The 22,294-nt window shown below is 36.5% G+C and overlaps 1 protein-coding gene and 1 pseudogene across 1 annotated transcript in view; both read right to left on the bottom strand.

Moving 5' to 3' along the window:
- LOC138173471 (MAPK-interacting and spindle-stabilizing protein-like) overlaps positions 1-20,884 on the bottom strand; it is a 52,651-nt pseudogene extending 31,767 nt beyond the window's left edge.
- Positions 1-22,294, bottom strand: part of CNBD1 (cyclic nucleotide binding domain containing 1) — a 492,475-nt gene that overhangs the window by 141,168 nt on the left and 329,013 nt on the right. The window lies entirely within an intron of this gene.

Below are 22,294 nucleotides of genomic sequence, written 5' to 3'. Positions count from 1 at the left end.
AGAGAGAGAGAGAGAGAGAGAGAGAGAGAGAGAGAGAGAGAGAGAATTTCTCCCCATGAGCATCTGGAGGCTGGGCTGCTACTGTTGGACTGAAGACTGAACTGAGAATTGAGAAGAACTGAGAAGAGAAATGAGAATTGAGAACTGAGATGGAATTTCTTGGAGCAAGCTGCATGAAGGCTGGAGAAAGTGATTTTTATTTTAAGAACAGAACTTATGATGGCAGAGCTTCTTCTGAGAGCCAGCCAAACTCCTGCTGAGAGCTTCAGAACCAGCGGGAGCCGCTGAAGACTTCCAAGGGCCAGCCAGAGCTGCCAGAGCAAGCATGACTGTGGTGTTGGTACTTTGTCTACTTTGGGTCTACATAGATTTCACAGGCAGAAAGTGAATTGAGATGATAGTGCTGACCATGTGTGTGAATATTTGTTATAATTCTGCTAAGCATGATGTGTGAAGATATTGTTGTGGCTCTGTTAAGTTTTCTCTTCCCAGGAACAGAAACTGTGAAGGACTTGAGGTGTACTGGACACTGTGAGCTCCAATGTGGAGCAGGAACTGAGAGAGAGCTGGACAAGGAACTTGGAGATGTCTGCCTTTGAACTCAGGTGGCAGTTGGTTAGATTTGGGCAGAAGCTGGGATTATGGAAAAGGAACCATGGAAACTGAAACCTGCCTCAAGTCAAGATGAAAAGACCTCTCCCTGGGTACTGAGCAGTGACTGATCAAATTGTCTGAGTAGTGACTGATGAAATAGGGCACTGAGTAGTGACTGATGAAATTGTAACTTACTTGTGACCTATGGGTGGATGGCCTTTTGTACTTTCCACTACCACTTAAGAAGGTACTGAGTAACTTAATTGTAACTTAATTGCAGGTGGAGGACTTTGACTTTTGTACTTTGTGATTGAATTAAGGACTTTGTGATTAACTAAATGAATGTACTTTGCTTAAAACTATGTGACCATTCTGGTGAACACTGCATGACCATTTTAGTGTTAAGTTGTTGCGTTTTGACATGGTGAATGCTGTACCTTGATTTTCTGTGAATGTTTTGCTTTAATTTACTGCTGAATAAATAGAGAGTTCACTATACTATGTAATCAGAACATTGGAGCTGTTCGCAGCAGCAGTTTTCTGGAAAGCTGCTCGTGCATGGCTTTACATCCCTGTGGACAAATATAGTTCTGCATACCCAACTGCCTTCAAGACATTTCTAACTAGATGTCTTTTAAGCATGACAAATTAAATAGCTCAGATCTCATTGTTCCTCCCAAACCTTCCCTACTTCCTAACTTCTCAGTTTCTTTTGAAGGCATTCCTATACATCCTATCTCAAGAGTTCACAACTTCAATCATCCTTAACTATTCCCTTTCCCTCATCCATCATAACCAATCTGTTGCCAATTCTTGTTGATTTTACCTCCATAATATCATCTCTAATCTGTAGTTTTTTCTCCACCCACATAATCACCAACTTATTTCATCTCCTCTCACTTGGACTAGCTCAGAAATCTCCTGACTAGTCTTCCTACCTCAAATTTCTTCTCCAATTCATCCTCCATACATATGCCCAAACTGATAGTACTAAAGGACAAGTCTGATTGTATCACTGCTCTGATCAAAGACATTCATGGCTACCTCTTTCCTCTAATGTTAAACACAATCTTGTTTTATTCCTGGAAATAGCATAGCTTGGCATATAGTAGGTAATTAATAAATACTTGTTGATTGAATTTTCTCCATTTGACTATAATGCCAAATCTGGCCTTACTCCACCTTTCTGGGCTTATTGCACAGTGCTTTCATTCATGTACTCTTTGTTTCAGCCAAATCAATTTCTTACATTCTGACATTCTACCTCCTATCTCTGAGCCTTTGCACAGATTGCCTCCAGTGCCTGGAATGTACACCCTCCTCAGTTATGTTTCATAGAACCACTAGCTTTCTTCATAGCTCAGTTCAAGTGCTACCTCATGACGGAAGCATGTCCAAATCCACTAAACTCTTAGTACACTCCCTTTGGAAATTACATGTAGTAAATAACTTTCTATATAAATAATGTCTTCCCCAAATATAATAAGTTTTTGAGTGTAGAAACAACTTTCTTTTTGTCTTTAACTCTACAATGATTAATGCAGCATATGACATACTATATGTGCTTAGTAAATCCTTAATTTTATTATAGACTAAAAGTAATAATAACTATTATTGTTATAATCGTTTCTATTCATGGACTAATGTTTCCCAAAGCACTTTATACAATTCCTTCACATCCTCCTAATAAATCTAAAAGACAAGTTCCATCCTTTAAAATTTGAATGAATATTTGAACTCTAATGCGGCTTTTCACAACCCTCCTAAGCAATCTCATCCTGAGAGATATTTATCCATGTTCTCCCATGGATTCTCCACAAAGAATCCACCAGATAGGCTGGAGACCTTCCTTTTGGTCTTTTAATATTTCTTGGATACTATCACAGTACTTACCTTCTGTTTTCCTTCCTCTTACCGCGTGATCAACCCCCTTACAGATAAAGAAACTGGTTATGGGCGATGTATAATAATTTCTCTAAGTCTACACATTTCCAGATCTAATGCTTACCATATACCATGCTTCCCCTCTAAAATTTGGTATGTACAACTCATAATAAAGTTAATGATCAGTATTCTGTTAGTTCATTTTCCAGGTTATTATTTCACAGTGCTTTTTGGTTGCAGTTCTGGTTGGAGGTTATTTTCAATTTATGTCAATAGGATATAGTTTGTTTTTTAGCAAGATAAAAATAGGTATCACATTTTAGGAATGATACCCATACACCTGAGAATGTCCAACAAGGACGAATGGAGTAGTGAAAGGTTTCAAGATCACTGTATTTGAGGATAGGTTGCAGAAACTAGGGGTTGAGCCTTCAGAAGACTTTACAATATATGCCAGCTGTCTTCACACTCTGTTGTTCCTAGTGTTCTGTTATAGACCATAGGATCATTCTTCAGGGGGTTTGTCCAATTCTTCCCAGCTGCTAGTGCCTTCCTTCTCTATGGGTGCTTTTCGTGAACTATATATGTAACATATAGATATGCCATTTACTTGAAGGCTATTTATTTAACTCAAATATAAGTTTCTTGAGGATAGGGGCTATTTCTGTTTTTCTTATCCCTTATGTGAGTAATAAATGTTGATTGATTTACTAATCATAGGTGTAGGAATAAAGAAGTCTAATACATGTTTCCTGTTTCCAAAATGTTTATAGTCTCATGAAAAAGATAACTTACATGCAATAATTGAAGAGCACTAGAAGGAAGTAAGTGATTAGGTACTGAAATGAGTAGTTTAGACATTATTGTAGAATGGAGTAGTCAGTCATCTCATGAAGGTAGAGAAACTTGAGGAAAGAGGAGAGGAAAAATGAGGGAATTCTAGACTTATGGAATAGCATGAACAATAGATTCACAAGTCATTAGAGTTGGAAGGGACCTCAGAGACCACTGAACATAATCATTATTTTATAGATGAGGAAACAGATTTTTTAAAGTTGGTCTTCAGATTATATCAAAAGTGATGTACTCAAATCTTTGAGTTATGTTTTGAGAATTATACATGAATTCATAGTCAGGGCTGTTATGAAGCTCAAATGATACAATAGAATAAAGCACTTTGCAAACTTTAAAGCACTATGTAAAAATGCCAGTTATTATTATTAGGAACCTTCAGTCTCAAGACCTCAAGTCTGGTAACGACTTAATTCTCTAATCTTTCTACTGAACTTCTAGAACTCCTGCTGAGCTCAAGAATTGACTATAGAGTAACACAGGATGTGGTAGCAGATGTTTAAAAACTGAGCTACACAGAACAAAGAAATATGCACAGACTTTTAAACATAATCTTCATTGTTAATACTTTCTAAAGTCTAGACAATCAACAAAACAATAAATCACTGACAATTTAACAACAGGCTCCTGCCTGTTAAGAGTTAAATCCAGCACAAATCTGGCCATAGAGTACCTAAGATGCAATGACCAATATGGGGTCATTCTATATGACTTCTGGTTGGAGGAACTCTGATTTTTGGGCTGGAAAATAATTATTTAGGGGAATTGCCAATATTTGAATTTTTTTCATATGGAAGGATTAGGTATATGGAGGGAGGGGTTCAGAGGGCAAGATTATGACAAACCTTTTAAATAAAATCTTCCAAATGTCAGTAGAAACATTCAGTGTTAGAGAGATTTAGTAAGAAAGGCATACATGTATTGTTGGAGCAGTAACTTAATCTAACTCTCATGAGGAAAAATTTTATGTATAAGAAGTCATTTAATTATTTAGTTGTGTTGACCCAACAATCCCACTCTCCTAGGTATACATTCTAAGGAGTAAGGCCAAGAGAAGTTGGACAAGTACTAAAATATTCAGAATAATATACTTTGAGAAAAAATAGAGCTTTTGAGTGTCTATTTCAGAATGAAAAAAGAATTTTGGTATAGGAATGTAATGGAATAATATTGAGGCATAAGAAATTTCACATAGTTTATAAAATTTGGAAGGACATATGAACTGATTCAGAGTGAATTGAAAGGAATCAAGAGAAAAAATATACAAAATTATTACAATGGTATAAAGAAAAAAATGACACAAAACTTCAGAACAAGGTAATGATCACTCTTGATTCCAGACTACTGATAATGAAACATGCCTTATGTGTATAGGATTGTAATGGCAAGCAAAGTAGAACTTTGTTGCTTGTTTCAGCTATTCAAGTGCCTTTGAGCCTCAATTTTGCTTGTGTTTGTTGGATTGTGTTTGATTGTCTTTGTTGGAAACAGTATACATTATGTTGCACTCAATAGGCCTAAGAGAGTTTGGAGACCTTCCCTGTCCTTAAAAGGCTTAATGTCATCACATGGAGGCCAGGGTAGAAGGAGCTTGCCAAAAGAGTGGAACAGGAAGAAGCAGAACAGAGAAAAGCTCGAGCATGAACTGGAACCAAGAAAAACTGAGAGGGAGAATGTTTGTGATGTTGGCACTCTGTGTGTTCTGTCTGTGTTGATGTTACTTTGTCAGAATGTAGCATTTTGTCTGTTGAAAGAGGACTTTACTGCTCATATGGAAGTCTGGAAAGAGGGCTTTCCTGCTGTTTACAGAAGTCCTGGGACTTTACTACTGATTTTTGTTTCATTTCTCAGACACAAGCTTTGTCTGTTGGTTTGTGTAACTTTGTCAGAGAGAAAGTGAATTGAAACGATAGTGCTGGTGAAGTGTGTAAATACTGTTGTAGCTCTGTTAAACTATGTCTTCCTAGAAACAGAAACTTCAAAGAGCTTGGAGTGGAACAGTCCCCATAAGCTAAGGTATGAAATAGGAGTGGAGAGCTGCCTACATGTGAGTCCAGGCAAGAACTGTGTGAATCCAGGCAAAACCTAGGAAAGCTGCCCATCTGTGAATCCAGGCAAGAGATGGTAGAAGAACAGCCTATGGAAGACGAGCCATGGGGTTTGGAAGTCAGCCTCAAGTTAAGATGAAAGAGGACTTTACTTGGGTACTCAGTGCTGAATGATGGTGTTTGTACTTTCTACTACCCCTTAAGGATGATTGGCCTCATGGCTCTGGCTCCTACCACTTCCAACACATGTTAAAAAAATGACTAAACAAATTTTAGAGCTATAGAACTTACAAAGTGACAGAGAGAAACAAATCTCCTGCTGAAGGTAGTCCAACAAGCCAATAGGAAGGGTCTATTGCACTGAGAGCAGCCCCGTGTGAGCCACACACAGCCCCATGTGAGCTGCATGGTTCTGGCCTTGGGGTGGCCCAGACCAGTGGAGGCCAGAGCAGACTTCAGGAGAGTGAATCACCAGCAGCTGTGGTGGTTTCCACACTTGTCAACCCATAAACACCAAAAAAGAAACTAAAAGTCAGTCTGGAATTCTGTTGGAACTGGATGGAGAAGAGCAAGGTCTGGCCCCTGCCCCGGGACCAGAAGTGGCAGGGGCGTGGTGGCTGCAGCTGCTGCCATGTGAGCACTTCCAGAGCTCCTGGCCTGCAGATCGTAGGGGGACCAAGAGACCATTCAGAGAGTAATTGATCTTGCTTTAACCTGCCTGCATCTGGATGGTAGTCTTGGATAGTGGTCCTGGAGTGAGTGGCCAGTGTGCCAGAGCTTGTGGGGGCTGCAGAGAGGGTGCCCTTATAAGAGCTCTGGCAGCTGTGAAAAACCCAGCAATTTGGTATATAGCTTTCTGCAATCTAGAAGCAGAGTTTTACTGTGGCAAAGAGCTCAAAAGTCAAGTAATTGGCTGGCAAGATGAGCAAGCAGAGAAAGCACAAATAGAACATAGAATCTTTTTTGGGGGGAAAAAAGGATCAAGGCATGGAATGGGAAGAAGATAACGAAGTCAAAACTCCTGCATCAAAAGCTTCCAAGAAAAACATGAACTGGTTCTGAAAATCAAGTAAGAGAAGTGGAAGTAAAATTGGGAAGACAAATGAGAATGATGCAAGAAAATCATGAAAAGCAAGTCAACAGCCTGCTAAAGGAGACCCCAGAAAATACTGAAGGAAATAACACCTTAAAAAATAGACAAACCCAAATGGCAAAAGAGGCCCAAAAAGCCAATGAGGAAAAGAATGCCTTAAAAAACCACATTTACCAGATGGAAAAGGAATTTCAAAAACTCACTGAAGAGAAAAATTCCTTCAAAATTAGGCTGGAGCAAATGGAAGCTAATGACTTTATGGGAAATCAAGATACTATAAAACAGATCCAAACAAATAAAAAAAAATTAGAAGGCAATGTGAAATATCTCATTGGAAAAACCACTGATCTGGAGGATAGGTCCAGGAGAGATAATTTAAAAATTATTAGAGTACCTGAAAGCCATAATCAAAAAAAAAAAAGAGCCTAGACAACATCTTTCAAGAAATCATCAAGCAAAACTGCCCTGATATTCTAGAACCAGAGGGCAAAATAGAAATTGAAACAATTCACTGATCGCCTCTTGGAAACAATCCCAAAAAGAAAACCCCTAGGAAGGATAATTGGCTTAAGGATGATTGAAAGTCAACCTTGAGTCAAGATGAAAGAAGGCTTTACTTGGATACTCTATATTGATTGAGGAGATTGTGACTTACTGAATGATACGTTTTGTTTAAGACTATATGGCCACCTTGGTAATAAGTTGTTCATATTATATTGTTGTGAATGTTGTGCTTTAGTTTCTTGAATATTTTTCTTTAGTTTATTGCTGAGTAAATAGAGGATTCACTATACTATATGATTGGATCCTCAAAGTTATTCACAGCAGCAGTCCTCAGGAGAGCTACTTGTAATTGGCTTTACAATCTTCCCTATCACCATAGCAATTTTAAAGTCACGTTGTTTTTTGGTGATTTTCTCAATTTCCCAACCCATTTCTTGACTTTGAACTTTATATTAAATTTGGGCTCTGCTCCTGTTATTAGAGGAGTTGAAAGAAGAGCAGCAGTGTCAAGCTCCAGGCTTTTTTTTCCTTCACACTGCTGTTTTCAGAGCTCATTCTGGGAATTCAGAACTTTTTGGTTGCTCTACGGTGGTATGATCCAGAGATATGTGTGGTCACAGTTTTCCTGTTCTGTTCTCTGGTCCTTACTCAGCAAGGACCCCTGATACCTTGAAGCCTCAAGAAACACTGCTCCTAAGGGCCCCTGTTCCCTTGGGAACAGAGCAATACTGATTCTCAGGGGGCTCCTTCCTTGGGACCAGAAGTGATACTTGTCCTCAGAGTCCCTGTCCCCTTGTGATAGAATGTACTCTGCTTTGCCTGGAACTGTCACCCAGAAATAGAAATGTTATGGAGTTTTAAAACAGTTTTGAAATCCTGTCCCGTACCCAGTGTGAACATAAGGGTCTGCTATATTTTCTTTGTGACTGGTGGTCTGATCCCCTTACTATCTCTGGTTTGAGAGCCTCCAAAGTTTCTGCTGCTGCTATCACCATCACCACATACCACCACTTATGTGATATCCACGTGGCCTCTAAGTCAGCCCTTACCCTCCTGTCACAGATCTCTCCTCCTGACTTAAGTGTCTTGGGTTGGAAGAATGTCACCCCGTCATTTCATTGGTTCTGCTGGTCTAGAATTTGATTTTAAATATTTTAAAGTATATGAAGGGAGGGGCGGCCAGGTAGCACAGCAAGTAAGAGCACCGGCTCCAGTGTTGAGAAGACCTGGAGATCGAATCCCGGGCTCAGACGCTTAGCACCCACCCAGAAACACCTGGCCTTGTAACTTTGAGCAAGTTACTTAACCCCAATTGCTCAGGGGTGGCCAGGTGGCTCAGCGAGTAAGAGTACCAGCTCCAGTGTTGGGACAACCTGGAGATCGATTCCCGGGCTCAGACACTCAGCACCACACCCAGAAATAACTGATCGTGTAACCTTGAGCAAGTTACTTAACCCCAATTGCTTAAAAAAAAAAAAGTATATGAAGGGGAATGTTGGGAAAGCTCAGCTGTAGTGCTTCCTTTACTCCACCTTTTATTCCACCACATAAATGTGAACTAATGTAATTCTCCTGTTTGCTTTGGGACAAGAAAGAGTTTTGTGGGGGAAAGGCATTGGGGAAAGTGTATTTTTTTTTTGCTTTTTGGAAGGCAACTGGGGTTAAGTGACTTGCCCAAGGTCACACAGCTAGTTAAGTGTTAAGTGTCTGACGCCAGATTTGAAATCAGGTCCTCCTGACTCCAGGGCTGGTGTTCTGTTCACTGAGCCACCTAACCACCCTTGAAAGAGTATTTTTCAAAGAATTAATTAAAACATTCAAAATACCTTTTTCTTTAATAAAAAAGAATCTTGCCACTTCTCACACTTCAGGTGTGATATAGATATAAGAGAAAATTGTGGAACTTAACAAAGCACTCATGCCTTTCAAATATAATTTAATTTAGTTGAAGATACAGGTGGCATCCCTATGATCAATTTTAGAATGGTTTGGAAGATAAAACATAAGTGGTTTTCTTGCTAGCACATTTAGAATATTTTCACTAATATCTTGAGATTTAGGACTCACTCCTAGGTTCAGCACAGCTACATTGATATGACCAACCCTTGGTCAAGGCTGCCATGTTTTCTAGTGACATTGTTAATGACAGAAACTGACTGAAAAGAAAGGCAAATACCCCAAACAGCTCTTCATCAAGGAATTTATGCCTATACAAATAAAGCAATTAACTTTAAGCACCTATCAATTCAGTTTATGCACCAAGACATTAAACTAAACACAGAGGGGTGGCCAGGTAGCACAGTGAGCACCGGCTCCAGTGTTGGGATGACCTGAGGATTGAATCCCAGGCTCAGACACTTAGCACCTACCTAGAAACACCTGGCCATGTAACTTTGAGCAAGTTACTTAACCCCAATTGCTTGGGGGGGGGGGCAGGTGGCTCAGCGAGTAAGAGCACCAGCTCCAGTGTCGCAATGACCTGGGGATCAAATCTGAGCTCAGATACTCAGCACTACACCCAGAAATAACTGGCTGTGTAACCTTGAGAAAGTTACTTAACCCCAATTGCTTAAAAAAAAAAAAACAACTAAACACAGAGCAACAAAACCTTATGTAAGCTTCTTCATCCTTTTTATTAAAAATAAAAACAGGGATGTGAAATCTTTTTGATGTATTTCCTCAAACCTACAGTAAAAGTTTTAAGTACCATTTAAAATATTTGCTACTTTTTGATACTACCTTTGTGGGTCACCTTTCCTATGATCATCAATTATGAAACCAAAGGACTATGCGAAAGTTTACGTGCAACTACTGGGTGTGTTTGAATATCTATGGAAAAGATTTTGAGATTTACAAATCTCTGGGAAAAAAATAATTTCATTTATTGTCGTTCAGTCCTGTCCAACTTTTCACTAAGCCATTTGGGGTTTTCTTGACAAAGATACTACAGTTATTTGCCATTTCCTTCTCCAGCTCATTGTACAGATGAGAAAACTGAGGCAAATAAGGTCAAAAGACTTGTTCAGGGTCACACAGCTAGTAAGTATATAAGGTCAGATTTGAAATCAGGTGTTTCTGTTTCCAAGCCTGGAACCCTATCCTTAGCACCATGCATCTGCCCCAAGAAATTTCATGTGAATGGGCAATCTGTCTTAAGCCTTCAGTTTTCTGGCAGCACCTAAGGTATATATGTACATATGTGTATACATGCATATGTATATATGATGTGTATGCATATTAATATGTATCTATAACATGGTAATTTCTAGGTATTTAATTCATTTTGTAATTAATCACCTAATTTTGTGGCATCAGTTGTTATTCTGAATTTCATTTAAATCATCCATGACATGGATATGAAAACTGTTGTAAAAGAGATTTTTGACCACATCCATGTCTGGAAAATAGATGTTAGCTAGTCATGGAACAATTTAGGAATAAAAGGAAAATTTATATGATTGGAAAGTTTATTGAGTAGTTGTTTTCATCATAACTCATCCAAGCTAACAAATTCAAAACAAGAAAAAATACAGGTCAAGTTATTAAAAATTGAATAATTCAGAATCTATTTGAAATACTATTTACAACTGAAATATTTAAAGTTCCCCTTACCCAACAAGGGACATAATCAATATGATTCAATTGCCTTCCCATCCTATAACTATCCTCACTGTCTGGTACCTTCTCATTCTGGAACATCCTACCATGCTGGACTCTTTCTCCCACTGGTTAGTTTTTTCTTGGGTCTTCATCTGGGGGACAGACCCAAAAAGTTCATAATTTATTTTTCTCTTTAGCAGTGTTTTTGATTGTGAGGACTTTGCCACAATGCCTCTGCATGGGTACCTTCTCCACTACTATCTTGTTAGCTGTTTTTGTGTGTTATCTTCCTCCATGAGAATATCATCTCCTGGAGGGCAAGAAATTTACTTGTTTTTGCTTTTATTTATATCTCCAACACTTAGTAATAGGACCTGGCTTGGTAAGATTTTCCTGAATGTCTGTTGATGTTGTACAACCATTACGACCAGGTCACCCCACAGTCTGGATGCAGACAGCACAAACAACAAGAAAGCACATTGTTGCAAGTCTCAGTTGTGGGGGCTCCTAACTCATTCTCCTTTGGCAGAGAATCAGCCTGAACCACTCTATATCTCATAAGAGGCAGAAAATATTGATCCTGAGCAGCCATATTATATTAAACAGTTTCCACTATGAGGGCAGGAGAGAGAAAGCAATAATGCAGCATCAGCTTAAGGGAGAGGAGCTTCTGTGCTCCTGGGAAAATAAGAGAAGGAAATTAGCTCCAGTCATTCCTTTCCTGACATGATCTTATCCCAGCTAGGATCCAAATGGTTTTTCCCTATTTCACCTCCTAGCCTTGGTGGGTACATCTAAAAGAAAATGCGAGTCCCACAGTAGGTAGAAGTGAAAGAGGTCAAACTCTGAGTGGGAAATGCCAGACAAAGTTACTGGGAATATGTGAAAAGTGCTCAAAGATAAAATGTCCAAGACATGAAAACTGCCAAAATAAAAAAGGAAAGGCTGGAGACAAAACTAGTGCCTAATTATATATAACTGCAGTGAAAACCTTAAAGGCAGAAGGAATATTTTTAATTTTAAAAATAGCACAACATAATCAAATAATATTATACTTTAAAGGAAAATGAACTAGAAATCCCCAATGAAAAAGGACATAAATTGTGAAGATAAATTGTGCAGATTCCCCTAACATCATAGAATGACAACAAGAAAACCCAAAATGGCCCAAAGAAGAAATAAAACAGACACTAGGATGGAAATCGAGACAGAAACCAGAGCTCTTTATGCATAAATAAATCAAACAGCAAAGTAAATAACTTTGAATATAAGACAGATAATCCACAGCCTGAAAAGCAGAGAAAAAATCTTGTTTTTGACACTTCAAGGCATACAGTGGTTAAATTTAGAAATTTCTATGACAAGCAACAAATCTTATAAGCATACAGGACAAAAGCCTCCAATTATGAAAGGACATCAATTCAAATTACTCTATGTAATTCTATAATCATGACACATTAGATAGAAAAAAATTGGAATATGATTACTCCCACAACTAAAGAAGCACAAAATGAAACCCAAAACAACATATCCTGGAAAGTTAAATGTAATTAATTATCAATGAAAAAAATATGGATCTTCATGAGAAACATATTCTCTGATATGGCGAATGTGTGGCTTTGTTTGCATAACTATTTTTTACAAAGGAAACCTCTAAATGAAATAGGAACAGGAAGAATTAGGATACATTCAGGATAGAAATAACAATACCGAAAATAAGAAAAGAAATACATCAATGAATCATTAAAAAAATAAGCAAAAGAAAATGCAAAAAGAGAAAGGGCAAGGTAGTGTTGAAACTACAATGTTAGGTTTTAATATACTCCCCCCCCAAAAAAAAAAAACATACAAACATACCTTTGCATGATAAAGACTGAGGATTTTATATGCAAGTCCAATTTTCCATTCTTGAAGTATATATTCATGCTTATTTGTATTTGTCAAAGTCATAATAATAATAATAAGAAAAAGGAAAAAAATAAGAAAAGAAAAATACTGACCTCCAACAAAGACTTCAACATGGACCTTCAAGCAAAAGTTACCAGAGACCACTGGAGGATTTATTTTACAAACAAAACAACCCATAAAAGAGAAAATCAAGAAAGACTTTTTTAAAAAAGCATTATTATCAAAAAAGAATAAGTGATAAAATCAATTGTTTGATACCTTTATTGCTTAAAGAAAAAGAATTTCCAGTTTAAAAGGAAAAAAATATCATTCAGTAATGACAGGCTTTAAGGGGTTAAAGACTTAAGGGGAAGTCAAAGATTCAAGCCAAGTAAAAGAGAAGAAATGAATCAATAATCCAAGGACTAAATCTTATAACCCCTTAAAAGTGAAGGAATATTTTCATTTAGGGAATAACAGTGATAAACTATTTGAATAGGAAGCAGATTAAATCTCAGTTGATAAATTGTCAAATTATATGAACAGGAAGTTTTCAGATGAAAAAAATCAAAGCTATTTATAGGCAAATGAAGAAGTGCTCTAACTTTTGATTAGAGAATTGCAAGTTAAAACAACCCTGAGATATCATCTTATACCTATGTGACTGAATATAACAAAAAAATAAAATTATAAACGTTGGAGAGGATATGAGAAAAACAGGGACACTAGTCCACTATTGGTAGAGTTGTGAACTGATGCAACCACTCTGGAGAGCAATTTGGAACTATGTCCAAAGGGCAAACTGGGCAAACTCTTTGATCTAGCAATACCATTACTAGGTCTGTATCCCAAAAAGATCATAAAAAGGGAAAAGGAACTGCATGAGCAAAAATGTTTTATAGCAGTCCTTTTCGTGGTGGCAAAATACCGGAAATTGAGGGGAATCCCATCATTTGGTGAATGGCTAAACAAGGTGCAGTATATGAATATAATAAAATACTATTATGCAGTAAGAAATCATAAACAGTCAGATTACAGAAAAACCTGGAAAGACTTGTAAAAATTGATGCAAAGTGAAATAAGCAGAACCAAAAAAAAAAAACATTTACATAATAGTATCAGAAATATCATGTTATAATCAACTATGAATGGCTCAGCTTTTCTCAACAACACAATGATCCAAGCACAAAGAACTCAAAAAGGAAAATGTTATCCATATCCAAATAAAGAACTGATAGACTCTAAATGCACTTTAAAGCATGCTTTTTTCACTTACTTCTTTCACATTTTTTTCCTTTTGATCTGCTTCTTCTTTCACAACTATGCTATGCCTTACATGGAAATGTTTTTCATAATTGCACATATATAACCTGTATCAAATTCCCCATCATTTTGGGAGGACAGGAGGTAAACAGAGGAAGGCAGAAAAGTCTGCAACTCAAAATCTTATAAAAATGAATGCTAAAAATTGTCAATATAAAATTGGGAAAAATACTATTAAATCTTTTAAAAAGATAACATAAATAAATAAATAGAAGACAAATGAACATAATAAAATAAGTAGAAGGGAGAATTGATTGAGATTTAGAAATACACTAATATATATTGGGATAGGGGAAAAGTTCAATTTTAAAAACAGCATAATTAATTTAACAAGTAATATTTAAAAGTGAAAGTTAATAAATTAATAAACTCCAAATAAGGAAAAAAGACAAAATCTACAAAAGTAGGAAAAATAAATAAAATGGAAAACAAAAATAATATAGAATGGGAAAAAACCTGTGCTTTGAAAAGATTAATAAAATCTATAAAACTAGCCAATTTAATAAAAGGGTGACTAGATATTACAGTGGATAGAGTGCATAAGGCTCCAGGTCTGGAGTCAGGAACACTTATCTTTCTGAGTTCAAATATGACCTCAAACATTTATGAGCTGTATGACCATTAGCAAGTCACATAAAACTCTGGCTCAGTTTCCTCATCTGCAGGAAAATAAATGGCAAACCACTCCAGTATCCTTTCCAAGAAAACATAAATGGGGTCACAAAAAGTCAGATATGACTGAAAAATGACTCAACAACTGATAAATCAAGGAAGAAGAAAATAAAACTATCAATTTTTTTTAAATCAAGGCTAGCTCACACCTTAGAATGTTTGAAAAATCATCTAGCTATTAGATAGAATGTATATGAATTTTTTAAAAACCATTTCCCACTAGATAAATGGTTAAAGGATAGGAACAGTTATGAAAATAATTGAAAACTATTTACAATCAATGAATGTTCCAAATCACTAATATTAAGAGAAATATGAGGGGTGGCTACGGGGCACAGTGAGTAGAGTGCTGGCCCTGGAGTCAGGAGGACCTGAGTTGGGATCCGGCCTTAGACACTTAACACACACAAACAAAAAACCTAGCCGTGTGACCTAGGGCAAGTTACTTAAACCCAATTGCCCTCCAAAAAGAAAAAAAAAAGAGAAATATGAAACAAAACAATTCATCTAACTCCAGAAAATTAGAAAAGATGACAAAAGATGAATAAATAGAATACTGAAAAAATTGTTGGGAAATAATCATAATAATGGGTTGTTTGTAAAACTGTGACTAAATCCAACCATTTTGGAATTGTCAACCCTAAAAACAAATAACCAAAGAGTCACAAAGGTTATGCAACTACTATTAACTCTAAAAATGCCAAAGAGCTCACACAGGTTATCACAAACACAGTTAACTATGAAAAATAAAATGAAAAAAATAAAAACAAAGAGCTAACAGTAGTCATAAGCAAAAAAGTTTTCTTTATTCTGTTGGAGGAGGGAAACTAGACCCGTCTGTTGGGGCCTCCTCTACTAGGAATCCTCCATTAGTATGACCAAATCTTAATATATATACCAATTGCTACATAATGAGCTGTGGCCCTGACAGTGGGGGATAAGAGCAACAATGTGACAAATGTGATTCAAAGCAGAGGTTCATGACAAGAACACGGGTACTGAAAGTGCTTGTCCAAACGCAGGGACTATCAAGTGATGTTATGAAACAATTCTAGAATTGTGCTGTCAATTTCATCCAGAGGGTGAGAGAAAAAAAAAATTGTTATTATTCCAACTTCAGGGTACAGCCTGCTTGCTAGGCCTTAAATCTGGGAAACAAGGTGTCTCCTAATAGGGATAAAAAGGAGTAAAAATAGAGAAGTAGTCTTGGCATGGGGATCCTGACCAAATTATGAAGTAACGTGACTAAACTGTCCATAGCAATTGACCCAAAGATTCGTTTACTAAGTATATAAGCCAAGGAGTATAAGCTTAGGAAAAAGGCATCCAAATGCACCAAAATGTTTAAAGCAGAACTTCTGTGGTAGCAAAAGACCACTAAAAAATACCCATTGATTGATTAAATGAAATATGGTAAAGGAATATAACAAAACATTTTGCTATAGGAAATGATAAATATGATAAAGGAAGGGAAGACTTTAATGAACTGATGCTGTCTAGAAAAAATATATAAGTCTACAGCAATGTAAATAGAAAAATCAATAATCACAAGAGGATCAAAAGTGAGTCTTATAAAATTACGAAGAACAAAGCACAGCCCCAAAAAAGAGGTACATGAAGTACTCCATTCCCCTGAAGAGGGTAAGGTCCGTTGCTGAGGACCTTTGCATGTATTTTTATATTTTGAGGTACTAATTGATTTTGGTAATTACTTTTTCTCTTCATTTTTTTCTTTTAAAAATAATCTTTGTTATATGAAGTCCTCTCTAGGGAAACTAGAGGATTGCCATGGGGAAAAACTGGGTAATGTAAAAACAAAAAATATCGATAAAAATTTCTTTTTAAAAATAATTCAGCCAGAATTGTGAAACCTACCTGATATAGTTCTCTTCTGATTTTCATGACACAACTTTTAATATTCAGCTCATTTATCAATTTTTAGCTTATTATATCTTGCATGAATCAGTTAAATGTGTAATCTATATGCAAACAATTCTTTAATTAATTGGGGACGGATGAAGTGCTTTGCTCATTGGACAGAGAAAGACGAGGTCACACAGTAAATATGTTGCATGAACTAAAAGTATAAGATATACCTTTAAGTCTATCTATAACAGAAAATAATTTCAAATTGAGCTTTCTGACAGCAGGCCAGTTGAACAGTGAAGGAACCTAGAACAAGACTCTTAGGAGCAAATTGTCCTCAGAAAAGGGAAATTTTCTCTCCCCTCCCTTGCCCCATTGACCAAATGATAAACTTGTGAATTTCTAATATTTTTAATACCTGGAGTTTCTATAATTGGAACGTCATTAGCAGTGTCTAGTGGAATCAGTAGCAGAACTCCAGAGTTAAGCATAAGCTATACACACGGAGGAAAGATAACTTCAAGACTTTGTAAGTGCACAGATCTTTAAAGTTCATCTAAGAGCTACATCTAAGCTAAATTCCATGAGGAAATCACAAAGGGGGAAAAAAAGGATTCCCAATAACCAGGAGCCAAGAGTTAATTCCCTTTTGAAAAGCTAATTAATTCTGGATAATAAACAATAAAGAGCACCATGGATAGGGGCTCAGGAACAACATGTCTCTAAAGTCACAGACTTCTTATTGAGCAATAAAATCTTATCTCCCTCTGAGGACCAATAGTGCCAATGTGAGCAGAAATTTCGGAAGTAGCCCCAGAAAGTGTGTTCTCTGTCTCAAGTCAGAGGCTAGAATTCTTTGTGTTTTAGAAAAATTGGGCTCTTTCTCAATAAATATACATGTAACATAAGGATGCCCTACCTACTTTCTAGAAATGCTACCAATAGTAGTAATACACCCCCCCAAAAAAAATTAAAGGCATTCATTTAGGAAAAGTAATATTAAATTACCATGATTTGCATACAAAATGATTATTTACTTTGAAAGTCACAGAGAATCAGCCAAGAAAGTAATTAATGCAATTAATTTTAGTAAAATAGAGAATATACTCAAATTTACTAAAATCATCAGCATTTCTATATTAAAAAAAACAGAAAGCAAAGGAATAAGGAGACATCTTAATCAATATAAATACAAAGCATATAAAATATCTAGGTAAATTCTAAAGGTAAGGTAATTCTAAAGTAAATTCTAAATTCATATAAAAACAGTAAAATTCCCCCTAAGTAAATAAACAAGTTACATAATTCAAAGTATATGGATTACTAGCTGTTAGGTCATACTAACATAATAATATTGATAATGCTAGCTAAATTAATAATGTGATAGAGATTATAAAATATTGAAAATATTTGCCATTTGAAGAACTGAGGGAAGACAAGTATGCTAACGTTCCATTTGATGGAACTGTGATTAGATCCAAACATTTGGGAAAACACTTTGGAATTAGACAAAGAAATTCACTGAATTATTCTTCATTTGATCCATTAATTCCAATCTGGAGATTCCACTTTGTTACCCTAAGGTTAACAAAGGGGGAAAAAAGTATCCCATGTAATCCAAAGTACTCACTTCAAAACTGTTTGTAATAGGAAAAAAAAAAACATGGAAATAAAGTGAATGTTCATCAACTGGACAATGAATGTGTGAATAAACTGTGATGTCTGAATGCAATCTAATATTATTGTGAAGCTTAAAAATATGAATAGTTCAGAGAAAAGTAGAAAAATATATGAGGTATTGTGAGTTGAAGTAAACAAGAGAAGGAAAAATGGCATACATATTGAGAATATTAATGTAAATTACAAAAAACAAGATGGAGATGGATGCAATGCAATTATAATGACCCATGCTGGGCCAGAAGAAAGGTGAGGGTATACATACTCTTGCTTTTGAATGGACAGATAAGTGCTCACGAATGCTTCTTATATCCATTGGTTTTGCATGAATACCTATTTTTTTCAACAAAGGAAGGCTTAATTTGGGGGGCAGAGGTAGAGGCGCATATCAGGGGATTATTAAGATATAAAAAAGTCACCTATTTAAAAAAAAAGAAACAGGATTAGTCCAAATATCCCATTTATACTACTAGGATATGCAAAGGACCAGAGTAAGAATGCCAATATATTGGTTGGATCCTCTGTGGAGAATTTCTGGAAAGACATGATGAATAGCAATCAGTCAGAATGAAAAACCACTCAGGGATATCAGCTGGATCCAAGGAGGAAGTGATTACACCAGTGAGACAACAAATCCCTCAAAGTATCTTTATTGTATCTCCCCAACAAGATTGCATAATAACATAAATTCCCTTATATTCTTTAACAGTTCATTGCATTGAGGGCAACATCGTGCCCCAATAAGCAATCAGCAGCTATTCATTGTATATTTTTGATGGCCTTGACCTCATTGTCATGCAGAGGTATGGAAATGTGTGTGTGTATATAAAGATCATTTATGAACTTTCATGTTTCAGTCCTCTGATTTTAACTATAATAACAAACTTATCCAAAAAATATATAAAAATATTTGTTAGTCATCAGAGAATTGATTTCTTCAATGCCAGCTGTCAATATTGATGAGCTTGCCAGGTGTACAAAGTAAAATACAGTCCAGCTGTATTGGGATCACATTGGGATTAAAACCAAGAATCATCTACCCAGGAAAACTGAGTATAATGCTTCAGGGGAAAATATGGTTACTCATTGAAACAGAGGACTTTCAAGCATTCTTGATGAAAAAAACAGAGTTGAATAGAAAATTTGACATTCAGATACAAGAAGCAAGAGAAGTATGAGAAGGTAAACAGGAAAAATGAATCATAAGGAACTTGTCAAAGTTGAACTATTTACATGCCTACATGGAAAAACAGTAATTGGAACTTATGAAACTTTTCTCAGTATGAGGATAGTTGAAGGAAATATAAATATATGTGTGTATACACATATATGTCTATATAGGAGGGTATATGTGCATATGAATACATATGTGAGTGTGTGTATATATGGGTACAGGTATACATAGAGGGCACAGGATCAATTGAATAAGAAGGGATGATATTTAAAAAATTAAATTAAAAGGTGAGAGAGGAATATAATGAGAGGAGACGGGGAGAGACAGAATAGGGTAAATTATCTCATACAAAAGAGGCAAGTGAAAACTGTTACAATGGAGGGGAAGAATAGGAAGGCAAAATGGAATGGGTCAACCTTACTCTCATTGAATTTGGCTTCAGGAGGGAATAACATACACACTCAGTTGGGTATATTACCCTACAGGAAAGTAGGGGGGAAGGGAGAAGAAGAACCCTGCAAGAACCCCCCAGCAAGAACCCCGACATGCCCAGGGTGGCTGCCAACACAGGTTCTTAGATCTGCTTTTCTAAAGGAAAGGAACTCAAAAGGGGTTAACAATCTTGCTTTAATCAAACATATGTCATTTACCTACTTCAGGGGGAAAATGTCAGCACACCGAACTTCGAACTTCAGAGAATACAAACAAGTTACAAGCAGAAGTTACAAGGAGACAGAGAAAGGGATCAAGCAGACAGGCTTCCAACTGTCTTGACCATTACATCCATACCTAGTCAGTTGCCAGAGAGGATAGAATCAACATCTGCTTTTTCAAAGCCAGGGGCTCAACGGCTGCCCAGAGTCTTGTCTGGTGAAATCACACACTTCTCAAAGTGAGCCCCCAAACAAAGCCTCCCATCAGGATTTATATAGCCTTCTCCTGGCTCAGAGAATGTCACAACCCTCTAGACCCACTGCCCAATCACAAAGTATCTCCGGATAAACAAGCCTCCAGCCACAGGCTCCAGGTGCACTTAAGCCTATCAAAGGGCCTAGGGGCAGGGAAGGTCTGAAATTCACATTCCCATAACAAGGAAGAAGGGAGGGCAGACTGGGGGGGGGGAGGGTAGTTAGAAGCACACACTTTTGAAAAGGGACAGGGTCAAAGTAGAAAATAGAACAAGTGGGGGACAGAAATAAATGAAATAAAGAAAAATAATAAACCAAGATGTTGTATATGGCTAACAAACAGGCAAACAAATTGGTGTTATAGGAGGAGCAGAGAACTGGGTCAAGGACAACTGGGTTTTAATCCTAGCTCTGCCAGTAACTAGTTCAGAGAATAGTAAATCCCTTGACCTATCTTCAACTTAATTTCCTCATCTCTAACACTTAGAGGTTTCTGCAGGGAAAAAGGGTGCTGTACTAGAAGTTATATCTGTGTCCTATTCTTACCTCAAACCCTACTATAAGCAAATCACTAAACCTCTTTTGAAGTCTGTTTCTATATCTAAGCATTATAGGTATGATAATACTTGTGCTACCTACTTCACAGTGTTACTGTCAGAAAAGTGTTTTATGAGACTTAACTTGCTCTATTACTGTTACTGCTGCTGTTGCTGCTGTTACTGCTGCTGCTGCTGCTGTTACTGCTGCTGCCGCTACTGCTACTGCTACTGCTATTACTAGTACTGTTACTATTACTTGACATTTATATAGCACTTTAGGTTTTGGAAGGGACTTTACACTGATTATCTGATTTGAGCCTTGCAATTATAATGAACATGAGTTACTACCTATATATAGTTCATTCCTAACATAGTTTAATTCTATGATTCTCAGGCTTGAAAATTCTAGGGTTAAGACTTTGAAAGTGATGTTAAGGGGCAGTTAGGTGGCACAGTTAATAGAACACCGGCCCTGAAGTCAGGAGGACCAGAGTTCAAATTCAGTTTCAGACACTTAACACAAAAACTAGCCATGTGACCTTGGGCAAGTCACTTAACCCCAAATGCCCTCCAAAAAAATGAAAGTGATGTTAACCCAGCCATGAAGCACAGGTTATAACTTGCAAGGTACACTTAGCAGCATACACAGCAGTATATTGTTACACATTTAACAAGAATAATTTGAGTTAAAAATACCTTGCACACTGTCCTGTCTGTAATCCTCTTTCAAGTAAACTTCAAATAGAAATGTTTACACTGAAAAATTATATCAGTGGGAATTTTGTTCAAGAAGTCTAAAAAAATCTACCTGGCATATGTAAATTTAGGAATATGTAAATATAACATTTTTTTTTAATTCATGGGTTGGTTTGTTTTTTTTTTTTTTTGCTTTTCAAAGACATGTAGAATAGTACAGAATGTATTGTGAAAGACAGAAAAGAAAACTGACCAGCTATGACTTTCTGGATCATCAATACAATTTGGGAGCAATCTCTTAAAAAGTTAATTGTAAAGTACCATCACTGATGAATGAGTACAAATTGTGACTACCTGTTAAAAAATACATTTAACTAAATGTTCCTAAAATATTAATAGAAATTTCATAGTGATATAGTAGTTGTTGTTGCCATCACCATCATTGTCACTGTATTTGTCATTGTTATCTCATTATAACAGTAGTAGTAGTAGTTATTGTTCTGTATTAGAATACAACAATATTCCATCCAAATCCTATTAGAAATTCCACCTCACTTCATAAAGATAGTATGGTTTAGCAGAATGAATTCTAATTTGGAGTCAAGAAGACCCTGATTTGATACCTGCCTCAGATATTCACTAACTGTGACAATGGTCAAATAATTGTTCTAAGCCTCAGTTTACTTATTTGTAATAATAGGAGTAATAATTCTTTTGATAATTTCTGGAATTGTTGTGAGGTTTAAATGAGATAGTACATGGAAAGTTCTTGACAAACTTTAAAGCTTTCTACCAATATCAGTTAAGGTACTACCCTTTTCATATGTGGACATTGTGCTTCCTGAAAGGGGGAGGTGGTGGAAATAATATGTATGTAAAGAAAACTGATTTAAAAATCACCTTAGGAGGAAATGTAGTATGGAGGCAACTAGGTGGTACAGTAGATAGAACACAGGCCCTGGAGTCAGGAGGACCTG

The sequence above is a fragment of the Petaurus breviceps genome, unplaced genomic scaffold, assembly GCF_028583685.1.
Source record: "Petaurus breviceps papuanus isolate PSGF00001 unplaced genomic scaffold, PetGlider_PUasm1.0 582, whole genome shotgun sequence".
In the NCBI taxonomy this organism is placed as follows: domain Eukaryota; kingdom Metazoa; phylum Chordata; class Mammalia; order Diprotodontia; family Petauridae; genus Petaurus; species Petaurus breviceps.
Note: the sequence above shows the minus strand (reverse complement) of the source record. Positions and strands in the feature narration are given on the sequence as shown.